This window comes from Microtus oregoni, unplaced genomic scaffold (genome assembly GCF_018167655.1).
Source record: "Microtus oregoni isolate MIOR12 unplaced genomic scaffold, Mior012 000067F_ref0000223, whole genome shotgun sequence".
Taxonomy (NCBI): Eukaryota; Metazoa; Chordata; class Mammalia; order Rodentia; family Cricetidae; genus Microtus; species Microtus oregoni.
In genome coordinates this window covers 2,412,780-2,428,386 of record NW_024543974.1, presented here as the reverse complement: position 1 = coordinate 2,428,386, position 15,607 = coordinate 2,412,780, and positions in this window count along the sequence as shown.

Here is a 15,607-nt window from a genome sequence, read left to right as displayed (position 1 = left end):
AGGTTCACTCTCTCAGTGTGATTTCCATGGAGCACCACTAAGCTGGGACTTCTTGTTCTCGTTTCATGAGTTTTCCCCTTATAATAAATAAAAATATAATTGCTTTATCCTTTAGCTAGCCTGGTTATTTCCCAAATAGAGCTAATTTCTATAGTTGGTGTCAGGATCGTGGGGCTAGAGTCTCCAGTGGTTCTGACCAGCTGTGGTCAGGCTCCATGCTGTTCATTTTGGGTATAGAATTCCCGGCCCTGAGTAGCAGCTACCAGCTGACTTCTGGGTCCAAGGTGGGCAGAGAGATATGGGAGGCCAAGGCGGAAAAGGCTGAGGAGCCATCTGGTATAGGACAAAGGAAACCTTTAGGAAAAGTTTTACTTTCTCCATGTCTATTTTTTCTATATCATATTCTTTATTGAATGTATGTCTATATAAATAATGTTTAAGTTTATCATGATGAACAATATACAGATATTTTTCCTGCAGTAATCTTTAAAGTTTCCAGATGGGGCCCTGCAGCAACAACTCCACCTGGTTGAGATGATATCATGATGCTGATAGCACTGCTATAAGATCTGTTCATTGGGTACCAGCTGCTGAAATGGTAAACCTTCTCATGACGTTCTGGCCAGAACTCCAAATAAGAACTTTGAGAAAAAAACACTATTGACTGCTCAGAAATCATTTGCAACTATACTAGACAGTAATCTTGAAACTTAACCATAACTTTACTTTGCAGGATCCCATAAAGAGAACATTGCCCCCATGACAGCTGGAAGCAATTCTAGAAGATGACACCACCCCTCCCAAAAATGTTTTTCCTCAGAGTTGGGGACACCATTTAGGGGTTGTTGATTATTACTTGTATCAGGTAGAGGGTTGGGGTGGAAACTATGTAGGTTCAAAAAAGGGGGTAATAATAGTGGGTAATAAAGTGAATACTTGTGAGTTCTTATTTATGAATAATTTACATTGGTATTGTTTTGTATATTGACACAAGTTCAAATTATATTGGCTATTTCTGTTTACAATATTTGTACACCTATAAGAAGCTATTCTGTCAGATTGTATATATGCATGTTTCTACCTCTCTTTAGGACATTTTGTATATTGATACAACTTTTAGGATATATTTTCATGCTGCATTATATATTATTCTTACCTCTGATCAAGATACATATACATTGTTTACTTTTTGAGGTCATTGTCCCCATTTGCTGCACATTTGTTTACAGATTATTTAATATCCTGACATGAAGTTTTAGTCTTTAAGTTATACAGGTATTAAATATTATAGGTTAATAGTCGTTCATGCTTGTTATACATAGTCAGATTAATTAGGTTCTTTAGATACATAGAGATTGTATTCTGTCTAGATAGGTAATCTTCAACCACTTCATTTAAACAACTTAGGGTTCTGTTTAAATGAGACATGGTTGCTCCTGACAGAGCCAATCTATTCCTGAGAAAATGGTGAGCACCAAAGACACTCCACTTGGAGCATGTTTTCTTCTTGGCAAAAATGGCTTTGGGGCAAGGAACTGACAAAAGGTATGATGTCCACACAGGACATGCAGGAAACAAGAAAAATTCTGTCAAACCTTGCCAAGACAGAGTAAGACAGTTCTGAAAAGTTCTGTGCCTCTGAAAATGGTCTGTCAGTTACACTAAGCCTTAGCCAAAGTTGGTAGCTTCAACATTGCAAATGAGACTTTGGGTGATTGCTCAGGTAGCCAGTTGTCTCTGTCATCTATTGCTCACTTTGGAAGCTGCTTGATTGCACTTCTTGCCTACTCAAGTGATATTAACTCCCTTCTCAGGCCTACAATGTGGTTGAAGATTAGATAGTCATATTTATCTTCATCTTATGATTTAGCTGAGACTCTTTGAAATATAATGTTTATTAAAACATTTGTCATGTGTTCCTTGTTTAATATTGTTTATGTTGATTGTTTTTTAATGCTTGATATCTGTTCTAATTGTATATAGTTGTAATGGGTTTGAATCGCTCTTGTTTAGACTAAAGGGGGAGGTGATGGGGAAAACTTTGTTAACCAATCGTCTTTAAGAAGTGAAACCTAGTGAAGGCATGGCTTCCTGGAGCCCTAGAGAAAATGGGTGCACCGCCCAGGTACTCTCTGTCTGTATGATTCCTGTGGGGCACCACCGAGCTTGAACTTCTTGTTCTTGTTTCGTGAGTTTTCCCCTTATAATAAATAAAAATATAATTGTTTTATCCTTTAGCTAGCTTGGTTATTTCCCGAATCAAGCTAATTTCTATATCAGGGTTCCTTCTTCATGAAAGAGTCTGCCAGACATTCTGCAGGACACAGAAGAAAGTGACTGACAAACTGCCAGTGTAGGCGGAACTGACTTTGAAATATCCTGCTTCATGGAAAAGTCTGCTGTATACTATGTGCCTGTAGGCTGAAGATGGATGCCCCAATGGTACAGAAGAACTTTGGGTGACTGTCCAGGCAGCGAGATGTCTCTGTCAATTCTAGAGTTTTGGAAGTTACTTACAGTGTACTTCCTGATTACTTAGGTAATATTATATCTTTCTGGAGTCTTTGATGGAGTTGAAGATAGATAGTTATAATTTTCCTTAGTTATGATAAAAGATAAAGTATATATAAATATTGTAACTATAATTCTTGCTTAACAACTGTTTTGGTGTATGTAATCTTGCTATGTTAAAGTTAAAATCTTCCTTTTTAATTAGACAGGAAAGGGGAGGTGATTTGGGATTCCCCTTTGTATGCTGTTACTGTTTTATTGTCATTGATTAATAAAGAAACCGCTTTCAGTCAATGGCTTAACAGAATATAGCTAGCCTGGAAAAGATATATGGAAAGAATAGACAAAATCAGTGAGACACCATGTAGCTGCCTGCAGGAGACAGATGCACCGGAACCTTGCTGGCAAACCACAGCCACGTGGCGATACACAGAGTAATAGAAATGGGTTAATTTAAGATATAAGAGTTAGCCAGACATATGCTTAAGCTGTTGGCCAAACAGTATTACAAATTATATAGTTTCTGTGTGATTAATTCTAGTCAGGACGGTCGAGAAATGAACTAGCAGCCTCGGCCAACATAGGCCTAAGGTAAAGGCCAAGCTCTCATAATTAATGATAACTCTGAGTCAATTGCAGGCTAGCAGTCCCAAAGAAAGTTCGATTACAGCTATGAGCACATAATGAAGGCACCTGTTGCCAGTCCTTTAGGGTGGTTCCATATCTTGGACTGTGAACTGTGCAGCACAGATATGAATGGGCAGGATTCTTTGTGGCATGCTCAGGAAATAAGTGAAATCAAAGTCACCATCCAATCAATAACTGAACAAATGATTTGAACTGACATCAAAGAAGGGCTAAGGATGTTGAATGATTTTTAGTCATGTATGTTTATTTATCATTTGTATTTCTTCTTTTGTCAAAATGTTTATCATCAAGAAAACAGATACCAGCCGAGTGGTGGTAGCTCACGCCTTTAATCCCAGCACTCAAGAGGCAGAGACAGGCGGATCTCTGTGAGTTTGAGACCAGTCTAGTCTACAGAGCAAGTTCCAGGACAAGCCCCAAAGCAACAGAGAAACCCTGTCTCAAAAACACAAATAATAATAATAATTAATAATAATAAAAAACCCAGATGCCACCAAATACTGGCAAGGAGGTGGGTGAGCAAACTAATACAGTTATCATGAAGCCCAGTCTGGATATTTTTCCAAACACTAAAAAATAAAACTACCATATGACCCAGTTATTTTTCTATTTTTTTTGCAGGCATACGCCTGAAAATAAATAATAATCTTAATATTGATTTAATTTTAAGTTTAGTCTAACTGCTTCCTGATATACAAATAATTTGGAAATTAATTTAAAAAATTAACTTCTATAGCTAGATGTTATGACATATCCTGACAATCCCAGCACTTGAGAGGCTGAGGCAGGAGGATGGTGAGTTCAAGGCAGCTTGGATTACATAGTGAGTTATCTATCAGACATGCCGGGGCTAGAGAGTGGACCCTGTTTCAAACAAAAGAAGACAAACCCCCACGTACTGACAAGAGACACTAATGGTCCTTTGAAAAACCACCCATGTGCATCTCCCAGTTACACAGAAGAGCTCCGCTAAGCAGGGGTGTGTGCGTGAAAGGGTATTGTGCTCAACACTGCCTCAGAAAACCCTCCACGCTGTCATCTTTGCTAGTGTAAATCCCACACAACTTTGCGAAGGTGTCAGGGGCATGAGGCTGAAGACCCTCTAGGACCCACAGGTTTGCTTGCTTTCTTTTGGGGTGGAAGGAGGGGTATGAAGAGAAGGGAAGGCAATCATAAAGAAGTTGCTGAGAGTGTAAAGAAAATAACTATGTTCTCATCTGCATATTTCTGCACTTAGCAAACAACTTTTCTTTCAAAACTAAAATCTTATGAGTCACCATGAAGTCAATGGATGAAGTTACTGAACAGACCCACCGCCACGAACTGTGCTGCTGAATAGAACTTTCCCCTTCTGCTTCCTATTTGCAATGTGCTCATGCAGCAAACAATCAAATAGCCCCAAATACTCACATCCGAAACCCAGAGTACCCAAATCAAACAAAATGGCCTCCAGATTTTAGTGGGATGGCTTTGAGTTTTTCTCCGTTTAATTTAATGTTAGCTGTTGGCTTGTTGTAAATAGCTTTTATTATATTTAGGTAGGAGCCTTGTATCCCTATTCTCTCCAAGACCTTTATCATAAAGGGGTGTTGAATTTTGTCGAATGCTTTTTCAGCATCTAGTGAAATGATCATGTGGTTTTTTTTCTTTCAGTTTATTTATATGGTGGATTACATTGATTGATTTGCGTATGTTGAACCAGCCCTGCATCTCTGGGATGAAGCCTACTTGATCATAATGGAGAATTTTTCTTATGTGTTCTTGGATTCTGTTTGCCAGTATTTTATTGAAAATTTTTGCGTTGATGTTCATGAGTGAGATCGGTCTGTAATTCTCTTTCTTGGTTGGGTCTTTTTGTGGTTTTGGTATCAGGGTAACTGTAGCTTCATAAAAGGAATTTGGCAATGACTCTTCTGATTCTATATTGTGAAATACATTAAGGAGTATAGGTATTAGTTCTTCTTGGAAGTTCTGGTAGAATTCTGCATTGAAACCATCTGGTCCTGGGCTTTTTTTCGAAGGGAGATTTTTGATAACCATTTCTAATTCTTCGCGAGAGACCGGTCTATTTAGATCATTCACCTGGTCTTGGTTTAGCTTTGGTATATGATACTTATTTAAAAAAATGTCCATTTCTTTTGTATTTTCCAGTTTTGTGGCATACAGGCTTTTGTAGTAAGATCTAATGATTCTCTGAATTTCCTCTGTGTCTGTGGTTATGTCCTCCTTTTCATTTCTGATCTTATTTATTTGCGTGTTCTCTCTCTGTCGTTTAATTAGTTTGGATAGGGGTTTGTCGATCGTGTTGATTTTCTCCAAGAACCAGCTTTTTGTTTCATTGATTCTTTGGACTCTTTTCTGGGTTTCTATTTTGTTGATTTCAGCCCTCAGTTTTATTATTTCCAGTCTTCTACTTCTCCTGGGCACGTCTGCTTCTTTTTTTTCTAGAGCTTTCAGGTGTGTTTTTAAGTCCCCAATGTATGCATTCTCCGTTTTCTTTACGTGGGCACTTAGTGCTATGAACTTTCCTCTTAGCACTGCTTTCATTGTGTCCCATAGGTTTGAGTATGTTGTCCCTTTATTTTCATTAAATTCAAGGAAGACTTTAATTTCTGTCTTGATTTCTTCCTTGACCCAGGTGTGGTTCAGTAGTTGACTGTTCAGTTTCCATGAGTTTGTCAGTTTTTTGGGGGCAGCGTGGTTGTTGCCTTCTAACTTTAATCCGTGATGATCTGATAAGACACAGGTGGACACTGATATATTTTTGTATCTGTGGAGGTTTCCTTTGTTTCCGAGTATGTGGTCAATTTTTGAGAAGGTTCCATGAGCTGCAGAGAAGAAGGTATATTCTTTCCTATTTGGGTGGAATGTTCTATAGATGTCTGTTAAGTCCATTTGCTTCATTACCTCCAATAATTCTCTTAATTCTCTATTAGGTTTCTGTCTGATTGACCTGGCCCTGGGAGAGAGAGGTGTGTTGAAGTCTCCTACTACTAGTGTGTGTGGTTTGATGTCTGCCTTGAGTTCTAGTAATATTTCTTTTCCATAAGTAGGTGCTTTTATATTGGGGGCGTATATATTCAGGATTGAGACATCCTCCTGATGAATTGTTCCTGTTATGAGTATAAAGTGACCGTCTCGGTCTCTTCTGATTGATTTTAGTTTGAAGTCAGTTTTGTTAGAAATTAGTATGGCCACACCTGCTTTTTTCTTAGGACCATTTGCTTGAAACACCTTTTCCCAACCCTTTACTCTGAGTAGGTGCCTGTCTTTGTGGTTGAGATGTGTTTCTTGCAAACAGCAGAATGTTGGATCCTGTTTTCGTATCCAATCTTTTAGCCTGTGCCTTTTTATAGGTGAATTGAGCCCATTAATATTAAGTGATATTAATGACCAGTGGTTGTTTACTCCGGTTATTCTTATTGCTTTTGGTAGTAGAGATTGTGTGTCTCCCTTCTTTGAGATGTGCTCGTGAAGGGTCATTAGATGCCTGGGTTATTGTAGGCAGTGTTGGCAGTGTTGGATTCCTTGGGTTGCGATTTTCCTTCTATTACTTTCTGTAGGGCTGGATTTGTGGCTACGTATTGTTTAAATTTGTTCTTATCCTGGAATGTCTTGTTTTCTCCGTTGATAGTGAACGATAGCTTGGCTGGGTATAGTAGTTTGGGTTTGCATCCATGGTCTCTTAGCTTCTGCAGAACCTCTATCCAGGACCTTCTGGCTTTCATAGTTTCCATCGAGAAGTCAGGTGTAAGTCTGATCGGTTTACCTTTATAAGTTACTTGCCCTTTTTCTTTTGCAGCTCTTAATATTCTTTCTTTAACCTGTATATTTTGTGTTTTGATTATTATATGGCGAGGAGATGTTTTTCTTTGATCCAGTCTGTTTGGTGTTCTGTATGCTTCTTGAATATTTAAGTGAATATCTTTCTTTAAGTTGGGAAAGTTTTCTTCCATAATTTTGTTGAAAATATTTTCTGGGCCTTTGAGCTGTGACTCTTCTCCTTCTTCTATTCCTATTATTCTTAGGTTTGGTTTTTTTATTGTGTCCCATAGTTCCTGAATGTTTTGTGTTGAGAATTTGTTGGCTTTGCTGTTTTCTTTGATCTGTTCGTTTATTTTCTCTATGGTGTCCTCAGCATCTGAGAGTCTTTCTTCTAGCTCTTGTATTCTATTGATTATGCTTATTTCTGTAGACTCTGCTCGTTGGCCTAGATTTTCCATATCCATCTGGTCCTCAGTTTGTATTTTCTTCTTTGCCTTCATTTCAGTTTTCAATTCTTGAACTGTTTCCATTACCTGTTTGATGGTTTTTTCTTGGTTTCCCAGGGTATCATGTACGTATTTACTCATTTCTTCAAACTTTTTGTTATACTTCTCATCAGTTTCTATAAGGGCATTTTTTACATGTTGTTCAAGGGACTCTATTATCTTCATAAAGTCGATTTTTTCCACTTCTTCTGTGTTAGGTTGTTCAAATACTTCTGTTGTAAGATCATTGGGTCCTGATGTTTTCATGTTGTTTTTCGGATTATTGGGTGAGTTCTTGCCTTGGCGCCTGCCCATCTCCTCCTATTGATCCTATCCAATGGGTCCTTTAGAAACCGGATCAGGTTTCCCTGCTGGCCAAGGGCTCCGCTTACAAAATGCCCTCACTCTCTTTCGTGGTTCCTGCTGCAGGCCCTCTCACCCCTCCGAAGGATCTTCAGGACAGGACCAGGCTCCCCTTGTGCCAGTGACCTGGCCAACCAAAGGCCTACCTCTTTGATTCAATTGTAGTAGGGCGATCTGCTCTCCTTATTGCACGCCTGTCCCCGCCGCTTGGGTCTGCCGCTGTGCCGGTCCCCGAAAGCTTCTTCCTGTATGCGTTGTTGCTCCGCTGCGTCTGGCCGCCGCCGCTCCGCCTCTGTGTGTCTGGCGGCCACCGCTCCCAAAGTGCATCATTTTTATGTAACCTTTATGACAGAAAAAGAAATTCTTTCTTTAATATAATACCTTACTAACATTCGGTTATATTTTCTTTCTTTCTTTCTTTCTTTCTTTCTTTCTTTCTTTTTTAGTTTTTCGAGACAGGGTTTCTCTTTAGTTTTGGAGCCTGCCCTGGAACTAGCTCTTGTAGACCAGGCTGGTCTCGAACTCCCAAAGATCCGCCTGCCTCTGCCTACCGAGTGTTGGGATTAAAGGAGTGCGCCAGCACCGCCCAGCCCCTGTTATATTTTCTTATAAATATTCAACAATTGTTTTTCATATACAGCTTTCTTATACTCTTGGAACTTATTTTTGTATGTGCTTTGAGATAGGGATCCATAATATTTATATCTGGTTTTGTGTAGGGAACTGTCCCAGTATCATTTTTCAGAGACCTATGTATTATTGCTATGATATGATTTGACACCCCAATTCATGCAAGAGGTCAACACTGTAAAACTTATATCAATAACATTAGGAGTGGGAAACTTGAACTATGAACTTTAGAGATAGGAGTTTTAAGATTAGATAAAATCATTAAAACATAGCTGTGATTAAATTCTTGTGACTTTATAATAAGCAGAGAGAGACACACTAATGTTTCTTGTCTCTTGCCATATTCTATGCTTCCTTGGGAATTAGTGAGGAGGAAAACTGCAATCAGATGTAGCCCCTAAACAACATAACTCTAGAGCCATAAATCAAAATAAACCCTTTTCTTTACAAAATTAACCTGCCTGAGTTACTTTGTTATAATAATGAAAATACTAATAAAGTAATAAGTCAAGATTACGCATGTATGGATACATGTCAGAGTACATTCTACTCTTCCACGAGTCTGATTGTGCTGCACATTATCATAATTATTAAAGCCTTTTGAAAGGCTTGATATCTTAGAGAGAAGAAGCTCTTATTTTGGTTTTTAAGATTTTGCTGGAGATTTTTGTTATTTAGTTTTTCTGATTATTTTTTGACATAGGTTCTCTCGTTGTAGCCCAGTTTGGCCTCAGATTCATTATCCCCTTTCCTCACTTTCGTGAGTGCTGGAGTTTAGGGTGTGTAATGCCTTGCACAACTTCAATGGTTATTTTTGGCTCTTTATTCTTCAACATGGATTTTAAAGCTAGCTTGCAAAGTACCATAAAAATGTAGTTGAGTTTTTGAATGAAAATGCATTGACTGTATAGGGTAATTTGAAAACTTAGCATATTTATTGGATTGTTTAAAGAATATACATATTTTTATCATATATATATATATATCTTGAAAGCATATTATATATGTGTTCTAGATTATTTTACGGGGATTGTCTTGACTCACGGCCTTAGTCTGTAGGAGAGGATAGTACCTCAACAACAGCATCCAGACATGAGCACCCTCTGTCTCCTGTATCTTTCTGGATGCAGGGGCTGCCTGGAGACTGCAGAGGGATGTGTGTGTTTTGGTTGTTGTGGTGGTGGAACCTTCCTTGAATTCCCACTTGCAAATGTTACATGTAGGAAACACACTGATGCTCACAGCGATACATTCACATGAGCACAAAGGAACAGTCAAGCCAGGTGTCCATTGCTGGATGAGCACAGGAGCCAAATGGGGCCCATTCATCAAGCAGAAAATCATATTTGAAAAGGAAGGAAATTCTGACATGTACTATCATCTATAAAAAGCCTCAAGTATTCTACATCAAATGAAATAAGCCACCACCAAAGACCTATGGTTGACTGTAAATGATAACTTTAGGACAAGGAAATTCATTGAAGCAGAAGGTACAATGTAGAGAGAAGAGTACAGTCAGGGATTGGGACAAGGTGGTGACTGTTGCCTTAACAATGTGATGGTGCTAAATGTCACTGGACTACATACTTAAAATGGTGACGATGATCTATTTCATCATATTTGAACTGCTACATTGTGTATATAAAGTCCCCTGCTGTCCAGATTTCTTCGGTTTTCCTCTCACTGCAGCATGGTGTGCCTGCTTGAAACCTTTAGCACCAACACACTCTAGTGCCCTTCAGGACTGTCCACCCCTCTTGCCTTCTGTGCATGTGGCTTTCTTAGAGCAGGCTAATTTAGGCAACCTCCTGCCTTGGGGACAGTGGTTGAGGTGCTAGTGTTCTGGGAGACTCCGTTGTCAGCATGGTGGCAGCAGGACATTAAACCCTTGACACTTGAGTGTCAGATCCTAAGTAACAGTCTTACTGCCTGGTATGCATGGGCCATCCTGAAGAGATTTAGGACTCAGAAAATGCACAGAGCAGTGTTTTCGTATAGGCCATGCTTGGATATTAAATATGTGGAGGGGACCGGTGGGAAGGGAAAGAACATAGAAGAGGATTTGATATTTCTCACCTGGAATGTCGACTTTGCTCTTCAGATGAAGCTAAGCTAGAACTAAGTTCAGGCACCTGTCAAATACAGATGGCTAGTTTACATTTTAGCTGACAAACTGAATGAATGATTTTAGAAAAATCAAAATACAGAAAGAAAAATACAAAGTTCTGACCATCACTACATATATACATACAGATGGCAGCAGGTGAGATAAATTTAATAATTAGTAAATTAGCTAATACAATTTGTTTTAGATTTGCCAAATAAAAGGCATCTGGTCAATTGATTAGCAAGTGGACGGGGCTCAGCGATCACTCTGAGGGGGGGGTGATGCGGGGTGGGGGTATGACAAAAACATGGCATGGCCAGTGTCTGGCTGAACTGGAGTGCTTTCTAAGGCAGGTCTTGTCTGGGATTTACCAGTCAGGTGTAGTGACAGGGCTGTACTGGAAAGGTACTCTCCACCACTACCAGACTGGAGGAAATGGACCGGGAGCAGATAGGACCCAGTGTTACTGTGTGGCTGCTGCACTTCCTCCTCTAGCACACTGCTGTCTCATTGTCAAGTGTACACTAGGTAAGAGCACAGCTCTCGACAGGATACCGCTGTTGAGGCTGCTTCAGTTACCGCTCTCTGTTGTTACTTTCTTGTGGTGCCATAGTTGCAGGTTAACCTTGGGTGCCACTCATCAGGCACTATCCATTTTGTTTTGGAGGAGCAGTGGATGATGGGGGACGGGACATGGATGACTGGGAGAAGTAGGGGTGGGGAAGGGAAAGGAAACTGCAGTCAGGATGTACTGTATGTGAGAAGAATTTTTTTTTTAAAGAAAAGAGATATTTTATGGTTTTCTTATTTAGGAAATGTTAACAGGATCTTGATTTTCTCTCATCTTTGTTAGTCGATAGCATTTGAAGGAGATGGTAAAAGATAAGACTTGTTTCCCTCTTTGGTTGACGTTTATTATTAACTTCAATTTGGAAAGAAGACTTAATAAATGAGCCATGAGAAAAATAAATTTCTTTGAAAAAGAGATGAGTCAAACTCAGAGAAATGGACAAATAATCGCTAGCTGACTCTGAAATACACATGCAGTGTGCACGCCTCTGTGGGATCTTAAAGACCTGGGTGCAACTAGAGCCATTAGATTCATATGTGTGCCTTTGACTGTGTCTCAGTCTTGCGCCCACAGAGGAAAGGGCCATTCATTGCCTCTAGGTCTAGGTTAAGAAACAGTGGAGTCTGAGATATGAGGGCACCCGAGGCCACTGGAAAGATAATTTCTCCCAAATAACTACCGAGTGCTGCTCCATATGGGAGCAAGCGAGTCAACCATCTTAGGTGTGAAGAGATAGAGAAGATGGTGTAGGAGATATGGAGGATGCAATCTTCATTTCAAGTCGCCTTGAACATGAGTTCTGTAAAGTAATTCGTTCACAAACATTTCCCCTAATATGGTAAAAAGCCTTGGCTATGGAAGTGTCCTCAGGTGTCATAAGCTACCTTTTCAGGGTGACTTCTGCTGGGCTTCTAGCCATGGTGGGTTTGATTGTTCCAGGGTAGGAGAGAGGATTGGAATTATTAGGCAAAAGGAGCATAGATACAGAAGAAATAAGAAACAAACATAGGATAGTATCGGGAGGGATATCCAGTGAATAATGAAAATCACCAGTGTTTACTTTCCATTTGCTTAAATACCACAACCCCAAAGGTAGGAGGAAGATTTTTTTTTGAGAGGAAAGGGTTTATTGGTCTCACACTTCCGTATTACTGTTCATCATCAAAGAAGTCAGGACAGGAATTCAAACAGGGCAGGAACTTGGAGGCAGGAGCTGATACAGAGGCAGTGGAGGAGTGTTGCTTACTGGCTTGCTCTTCATTGCTTGCTCAGCCAAATTTGTTCTAGAACTCAGGATTACCAGCCCAGGAATGGCACCACCAACACCGGGTTCAGCCCTCCAACTATCACTAAGAATATGACTTATGGAGGCATTTAATTCTAGCTTCTATCAAGGTGATGTAATACTAGCAGCACAGACCCTTGCTTTTTTCCTTTTATCTTCTCCCTCTCTGTAGGGATAAGTCCTGCCCCTTGGGGGGCGTGTTTGCCTCGGGCTAATGTTTGCCTATAAATTTGGCGAGCATGCTCCTAGCAGTCCCTTCTGCTTTCCTGGTCTCCGCGGGAACAGTGGTTCTGTAAGTCTATTTCGCCATTAAAGCTGTATATATATATTTTTACAATCTGTCTGCATTCGTTTACGCCGTTACATTTTGGCGTCCAACGTGGGCTATTTTGCCCCCGACTCAAGTGGGTAGCCCAGCTAGCTCAGTTGGTAGAGCATGAGACTCTTAATCTCAGGGTCATGGGTTCGAGCCCCACGTTGGGCGCCATTTGTAATAATAGGAGCGGCGGGGCTGCATGCCCAGCACCCCGGCTGCCTGGCTAGCTTATGCCCCGAAATAATTACACGGACACTGTATTCTTTTAAACACTGCTTGGCCCATTTCTATCTAGCCTCTTCTCGGCTAATTCTCACATATTAATTTAGCCCATTTCTAATCATCTGTGTAGTGCCCCTAGGTGCGCTTACCAGGAAGATTCTAGCTTATGTCCATCCTGGGTTGGAGCTTCATCGCGTGCGTCTGCCTGGGAGCTGGGAGCATGGCGTCTCTCTGAGGCGGCTGCTCCTGAGAGGAGAGCTGTGGAGTCTGAGCTCACTTCCTCTTCCTCCCAGCATTCTGTTCTGTTTACTCCTCCCACCTATCTTCTAACCAATGAGGGCCATGCAGTTTCTTTTTATTTAACCAATGACCTTCCTCCATCACCTCTCCCCCCTTTTTTATTTTTACTTAAAAATTTCCACCTCCTCCCCTCCTCCTATTTCTCTCCCCCTGCCCCCAACCCTCTCCCCCTTCCTCTCCAGTCAAAAGAGCAGTCAGGGTTCCCTGCCCTGTGGGAAGTCCAATGTCCTCCCGCCTCCATCCAGGTCTAGGAAGGTGAGCATCTAAACAGACTAGGTTCCCACAAAGCCAGTACATGCAGTAGGATCAAAACCCAGTGCCATTGTCCTTGGCTTCAGAGTTAGCCTCCTTGTCCGACAGGTTCAGAGAGTCCGGTTTGATCACATGCTCCATTAGTCCCAGTCCAGCTTGCTTTATGAACAGACCAGTTGAAGGATTACAGGCTACATTTTTTGGTTAAACATTCTGTTGCCAGAATAAGACAAGTAACACTCACACCCTAGACCAAAACACTCGGTAGGCAAACCACTCCCCAGGTGGAATCCATAGTTATCTCCCTAAGGGAGTAGGAACCCAGTTGGATCCTTAGACTTTTGTTTGGGGTAGAAATATCAGCTCAGAGACTTCTGCTCACTCAGGTTATTGTCAACAGGTCTGGCTAATCGCCAGCCCAGGTATTTCAGTTTCAAGACTGCTTTTGCAGCCACCAGACCCAAGGAAACCCTGTATGCACTGACCATCTGAGACATATATATGAGGTCATGAGTAGCTCCTTGGTTAGTGATACATCATTATCAAAGGAAACAGAAATCCTCTGCAATCCAGGTTTTCAAGCCATGGCATAGCTGTTACCATGATTTCTTCTGTGAATTCATAGTGGAGAAGAGGTAAGCAGAGTAGAGCACCCCAAAAGAAGATGGTCTGGATGGTGAGTTTTGAGGAGCTTTCTCCACTCTATAGCTCCCAGATCACCTTTAGGGCTATGCTTGATTCAGATGCTTGGGATTTGAGCCATGAGAATATTTAAGTCATCGTCTGGGAGAAATATCTCCTGCCCCAGCTCACAGCAAGGATCTCTGCCAGGTGGAAGCAACCACACGCCTCGGTGGATTCCCCATTTCTGCAGCAGCCCCAGCTCACAGCAAGGATCTCTGCCAGGTGGAAGCAACCACAAGCCTCGGTGGATTCCCCATTTCTGCAGCAGCCCCAGCTCACAGCAAGGATCTCTGCCAGGTGGAAGCAACCACAAGCCTCGGTGGATTCCCCATTTCTGCAGCAGCCCCAGCTCACAGCAAGGATCTCTGCCAGGTGGAAGCAACCACACGCCTCAGTGGATTCCCCATTTCTGCAGCAGTGTCACTCCTTGGGCAGCGTCTGACTTTGTACTACAGCCATCTTTCTTAATAGCCTGCGGGTTTCCTACAGATCTGCCTAGATCTGATTTTTGTCTCTGCCTTTGCTGCCTTCTATAGCACTCAGTATATACTCATGACGTAAATAAATAAATGATCAAGGTAGATGGATACCACATCAGCCTAAACTGGGATGTGGAACTGGGTTTCTAGTTGAGAAACGGAAAATATGATCAACGGTTGTTCACTAAAGCTTTCGCCAAGAAATACTGTGTCCTATTCTGGACCTCATTTTCCCCATTTGTGACATCTATGCTCACAAAACTGTTTCTTCCAGTTCTCCCCTTTCTTCTGCCAACGCAAATTCATGCCTCCTATTTGCATCAAGATTGCTTGCTAAGGTTCTCTTCTGAGGTCACCACATTTCTGGTCTTCCAGAAAGCATACTCCTATCTCTTGGGGCCCCAATATCTGACAGCAGAATCCAAATTTCTGAATGTTTCAACTCCTTCTCTCTTATTATAACTGTTTTTTTGGCCTGGAACTCTACCTCTAAGTTAAGCAATGGAGTTAGAGGTGGTTGGCTGATCAGTATGTGGACTTGACAAATAGAGTATAAATCAGCATCACAAGAGGGAGCTAGAGTAAAATAGGGCACATCTGTGACCCCAACACTTGGGGAACTCATGTTGGAGGATTGGGGGAGTTCAAGGCTAGCTTTAGCTATGTAGGAAGTTTGAGGCTAACCTAGGTTATATGAGATCCTGTCTCAAAATAGTAAATAAATAAATAAACAAATCCCTCCAAATCACTAGTTAGGGATATGTCTAAAATACGGGTAATTGAGAGAAAGGTGTAGCTTTTACTTGATCTAGCCTTTCTCTAGTCTGTTGGAGCATTTTAAACAACTTAATGCCATTTGACACTCACTTGGGTCATATAATGTATAAGGTTTCAACATTTTCTAAAAGTGACAATTTCTACACCCTAGTTGATCTAGGACGTGGTAGGATGTACTCTTCATCTTCTCCCATGCCCATTGAGTTTCTTGT